The following is a 5,944-nucleotide window of genomic DNA, read 5'->3' on the forward strand; positions in this document are numbered from 1 at the left end:
CCCGTTAAATTGGTTCTTTTCAAAGTAGGAAACACTATCCATAAGTAATTCTATTAGCAAGTACTTGGATTATTAATTGATTATGTGAATTACATTCGAACCTGTCTTTATTAATTGAACTTAATTTAATACTTTATTTTTCATTGGGCACTCTTAAAAATCCTGTTACGATTACCTTAGATAAACACCGTAATAATAGATAACGATAGATTGACATTTGGTCTCTGTGGATTCGACAATCTTTTATATTACTCTGACGCGTTCGTATACTTGCGAAAAACACGCATCAAGTTTTTGGCGCCGTTGCCAGGGACCAATTTCGTCAAATTGCGTACTTTGTTGTTATATCGTTTAGACTTAGGTTGTCACCTGCCGGTCAATGCAAAGGATTCGTAGCACCAGAAGCTTAGTAGATCCTCTGGCGGAACCTGAACGTTACGCTCGCACACATTTATTTTTCCATAGAATTAGGATAGCTATGGCCGAAGATCAAAATCAAAGACCTCTTAAGGATTTCACCTAACCATGCAACAAAGAACCTAGTTCTAGTATAGTAAACCCAACCATCCCAGCTAATAATTTTGAACTTAAACCCTCCCTGTTGCAACTAGTGCAACAGAGATAATTTGCAGGTCTTGCTACTGAGAACCCAAACCAACATTTAAAAATCTTTCTCCAATTAGCAGACACTTTTAAAACCAATGGAGCTTCTCCTGAGGCAATCCGTTTAAGATTATTCCCTTTCTCCCTCAGAGATAAAGCCCTATTATGGTTAGATTCCCTTCCACCCAATTCTATAACAACTTGGGAAAACCTTAGAAAAGTATTCCTTGCTAGATACTTTCCCCCAAGTAAGACCGCCGTTCTTCGAAACCAAATAACCAGATTTACCCAGAATCAAGGAGAATCGTTGTTCAAAGCTTGGGAGAGATATAAAGAGCTGTTAAGAGCATGCCCATATCACGGTTTAGAAAATTAGTTAATCATTCAGACCTTTTATAATGGACTTCACTATAACACTAAGATGACCATCGACGCTACCGCAGGTGGCTCACTGATGAACAAACCTTACCCTGAAGTTAGTGCCCTTATCGAAGATATGGCTTAAAACCATCAATCATGGGGAGTTGAACGAGCGACAGTTGAGAAGAAGGAAGCCCAAGGAGGAGTACATGAGTTAAGCTCTATAGACATGATGCAAGCTAAAATGGACGCGTTAGCCCTCAAGGTTGAGCATATGTGTATAAACCCGAATACTACAGTTGCAGTTTCATCGGATTGTGAGATATGTGGAACCAAAGGACACCAATCTGCAGAATGCAGTCTCTTAAACGAAACCAACTCTGAGCAAGTGAACTACGCCCAAGGGAACCCATATTCGAATACCTACAACCCTGGATGGAGGAATCACTCGAACTTCTCCTATAAGAACAATAACCCTATCCAAATTACTGCACCTCCGAGACAACCAGGTTACCAAGCCCCAAGACCAAATTAACCTACCAAACCTGTGCCACCAAAGCCAAGCCTTGAGAAAATTGTGGAAAATTTTATCACTGCTCAAACCCAACAAAACAAAGAGTTCATGAACCAGAACATTCACGTTAACGAACTGATTACCCAGTTAGGAACCAAGGTTGACCAAATAGTTACTCACAATAAGATGCTTGAAACCCAGATCTCTCAGGTAGCCTTAAACCAAGCCCCCCAGACTACACCTGGAGGACAGTTCCCTGGACAACCTCAACAAAATCCGAGAAGACAAGCCAATGCCATTACCCTACAAAGTGGGACCGCTTATGATGAGCCATTTAACGCAAGATTGAGTGAACCCAAAACTTCTAAGGAATATACCGAACCCACGGACGAAGTGAAGGAACCAGAGGAATCTGAAAAACAGGAAGGTCAAGAAAAAAGAGAAGAATCTAAAGACAAAACTTATGTACCACCCCCTCCATACAAACCACCGATACCATATCCGCAAAGACTCAAACAGACCCAGATCAATAACCAGTATCAGAAATTCATTAAGGTTATAGAAAAACTTCACGTAGAAATCCCTTTCACAAAAGCCATCACCCAAATACCTTCTTATGCAAAGTTTCTCAAAGACATCCTTACCAACAAACGTAGACTCGACGATCCGAAGCCCTTGGAATGTAACTCTATTTCCGAGAATAAGTTAGCCAAAAAAGATAAAGATCTTGGAAATTTCTCCATTCCTTGTATATGGGAAGTCATGTCATCGAAAAAGCTTTTCTAGACTTAGGAGCTAGTGTGAGCTTAATGCCTTTAGCAGTTTATGAGAGGTTAAACTTAGGAGAATTACAACCTACTAAGATGTCACTACAATTAGCTGATAGATCTGTTAAGTATCCGATAGGCATATTAGAAGATGTCCCTGTTAGGATAGGTCAATTATTTATCCCTACTGATTTTGTTGTCATGGACATTAAAGAGGATGATGATATACCAATCCTTCTAGGTAGACCATTCTTATCAACTGCAGAAGCCATAATAGATGTCAAGAGAGGAAAGTTGACCTTTGAGGTGGGTGACGAGAAGATAGAATTTATACTTTCAAAATTTCTTATGGCACCTGTGACGGGAGACGCATGTTATGCCATAGATATCATTGATGAATACATTAGGGAAATAGAACAAGAAGAAATCATAAAAACAATTAAGTTGCCATCAACTCTCATACTGGAAGATGATAACTTTAGGAAACCCTACATCGATGATAACCTTTATGAATGTTTATCCCTTACCCCAGATCATATGCCATGCCCTAAGAAACCAACCTTAGAACTTAAGGAACTGCCTAAGAACCTGAGATATGAGTTTCTTGATGAAGAGATGAACCGTCCAGTTATAGTCAGTGCTACCTTGAGCCAAGAGGAAACACACCAACTCTTAGATGTTTTACGAAGATATCCCTCAGCCTTAGGATATAATATCTCTGATCTGAAAGGTATAAGCCCATCCGTATGCATGCATTGGATTTTGCTCAAAGAAGATTCAAAGCCCTCCAAAGAACATCAGAGAAGAATAAACCCTATAATGAGTGATGTTGTTAAAAGAGAAGTTCTTAAGTTACTTGAGGCAGGTATAATCTATCAGATCTCGAATAGTAAGTGGGTGAGCCTTGTGCATGTAGTACCTAAAAAGGGAGGCATCATAGTAGTGCAAAATGATAAAGGAGAACATATAGCAAACGGATAGAAGGAGGATGACGGATGTGCATAGACTACAGAAAGTTAAATAAAGCAACCAGGAAGGATCATTTCCCTTTACCATTTATAGACCAAATGTTGGAGTGTCTAGCCAGACACTCCTACTTTTGCTATCTAGATGGATACTCTGGATTATTCCAAATACCTATCCACCCCGAAGATCAAGAGAAAACTACCTTTACATTCCCTTATGGAACTTTTGCCTACAGAAGAATGCCATTCGGACTCTGTAATGCCCCAGCTACTTTCCAACGCTGCGTGATGTTAATCTTTGTAGATTACCTAGATAGTATCATGGAAGTATTTATGGATGATTTCTCGGTTTGCGAATTTGATTTCCAAAATTGTCTTGTTAACCTTGAGAAAATCCTGGAGAGATGCGTGGAGGTGAACCTTGTGCTAAACTGGGAAAAGTGTCATTTCATGGTTACCGAAGGGATTGTTTTAGGACATATAGTTTCCGAAAAATGTATTGAGGTAGATAGAGCTAAGATAGAAGTCATAGAGAATATAAAACCACCCAAAACTATCAGAGAAGTCTGAAGTTTCCTTGGACATGCTGGATTCTACCGGCGTTTTATCAAAGACTTCTCTAAAATAACTAAACCTTTAACTGGCCTTTTAATGAAAGATGCTGAATTCATTTTCGATAAAAAATGTAATGAAGCATTTAATCTTTTAAAGCTAGCGTTGATTTCAGCATCCATTATGCAACCCCCTGATTGGTCAGAACCTTTTGAGATAATGTGTGACGCTAGTGATTATGCCGTTGGAGCCATTCTAGGACAAAGGAAAGAAAAAAAATTACATGTGATTTACTATGCCAGTAGAACCCTAGACGCCGCCCAACTTAACTATGCAACAACTGAAAAGGAACTACTAGTTGTAGTTTTTGCTATAGACAAATTCAGATCTTATCTAGTAGGAGCCAAAATTATAGTTTACACCGATCATGCTGCCATTCGTTACCTATTAAGTAAAAAAGATGTCAAGCCCAGGTTACTCCGATGGATTCTGTTACTACAAGAGTTTGATTTAGATATCCGAGATGAAAAAGGCACTGAAAATGTAGTAGTTGATCACCTTTCTAGGCTAGAACACCTGAAACCAGACTTCGTACCCATAAATGATGATTTTGCCTATGATAGACTGATAGCTAAACTAGAAGCCATTGAAGACGATAGCCTAGGCCCTCATGAACACTTTCAAAAATCCTTAGATGTAAGTAACGTGCCATGGTATGCAGACTTTGTTAATTATCTAGCTGCTGATATCATACCCCCTGATCTTTAACGATGTAAGAAACTTTTATTGGAACGAACCGCTCCTTTTCAAAAGGGGTAAAGACGGCATTTTTCACCGTTGTGTTCCAGAAGAGGAGGTAAAAAGTATAATTGAGCATTGTCACTCTGCACCCTATGGTGGGCATGCGAGCACCTCTAAGACATATGCCAAGATTCTTCAAGCTGGCATGTTCTGGCCTACCATGTGGCGCAATGTCCATGCTTGCATTGTCAAATGTGATAGATGCCAACGCACGGGAAATATTTCAAGACGTGACGAAATGCCTCTAAGAAACATTCAAGAAGTAGAACTCTTCGACGTTTGGGGTATAGATTTCATGGGACCTTTCCCACCATCCTTAGGAAAAAAGTATATCTTAGTAGTTGTGGACTACGTGTCTAAGTGGATTGAAACTATAGTTGCACCCACAAACGACACTAGAGTGGTGATCAAGTTATTTAAAAACTATATATTCCCCATTTTTGGAACACCCCATTTAGTCATAAGCGATGGAGGATCGCACTTCATATCAAGAATATTTGATAAATTTTTAAGCAAATATGGAGTTAGGCATAGAGTAGCAACATCATACCACCCACAAACTAGTGGCCAAGTAGAAGTATCCAATAGGGAGATAAAACAAATTCTAGAAAAAACTGTTTCTATATCTAGAAAAGACTAGTCTCAGAAGCTCCAAGAAGCATCATGGGCCTACATAACCGCTTTCAAAACCCCTATAGGAACAACTCCCTACCAACTAGTCTATGGAAAATCCTGTCATTTACCTTTCGAATTAGAGCATAAGGCCTATTGGGCCATTAAAACTTTGAATTTGGATTACCTGACCACTGGTGAAAAACGTATCCTTGACATCCACAAACTGGAAGAACTAAGGCAATCCTCCTACGAGAATGCCATAATATACAAAGAGAGAACCAACGCTTGGCATGACAAAAGAATTATGAAAAAATATTTCAATATAGGCGACCCTGTTCTCCTGTTCAATTCTAGGTTACGACTTTTCCCTGGGAAGCTGCGTTCAAGATGGACTGGCCCTTTCAAAGTATCTAAGATTCTGAGATCCGGAGCTGTAGAAATCAAGAACGAAACCTATAGTCGATTTATTGTAAATGGGAAAAGACTGAAGCCATATGAAGGAGGAGACATTTCAACAGACTACTCCAGCCACACTCTGATAGATCCACCAATTCCTACGACAGATGTATAAGTTCCGTTCGTCAAGCTAGCGACGTTAAACAAGCGCTGCTTGGGAGGCAACCCACGATTTTCTCATCTTATTTTACTTTTTCTGCATTTATTTACTTTATTTTATTTTTAATCATATTCTCGTCAGGACTAAATATCATTTGCAATGTTTGTGTTTTCAGGATCCTTTTCCCTAACCTTTGCAGGATGCAGAACTT

At 39.3% G+C, this 5,944-nt stretch overlaps 1 non-coding gene across 1 annotated transcript; it reads right to left on the reverse strand.

The window, feature by feature from the left end:
- Positions 1-862: 862 nt before the first annotated feature.
- LOC127109444 (small nucleolar RNA R71) lies at positions 863-969 on the reverse strand. The gene has a single exon (XR_007796732.1). It is a non-coding gene; the product is annotated as a small nucleolar RNA R71 (small nucleolar RNA).
- Between the last annotated feature and the right edge of the window lie 4,975 nt (positions 970-5,944).

This window comes from Lathyrus oleraceus, chromosome 7, assembly GCF_024323335.1.
Source record: "Lathyrus oleraceus cultivar Zhongwan6 chromosome 7, CAAS_Psat_ZW6_1.0, whole genome shotgun sequence".
Lineage (NCBI taxonomy): Eukaryota > Viridiplantae > Streptophyta > Magnoliopsida > Fabales > Fabaceae > Lathyrus > Lathyrus oleraceus.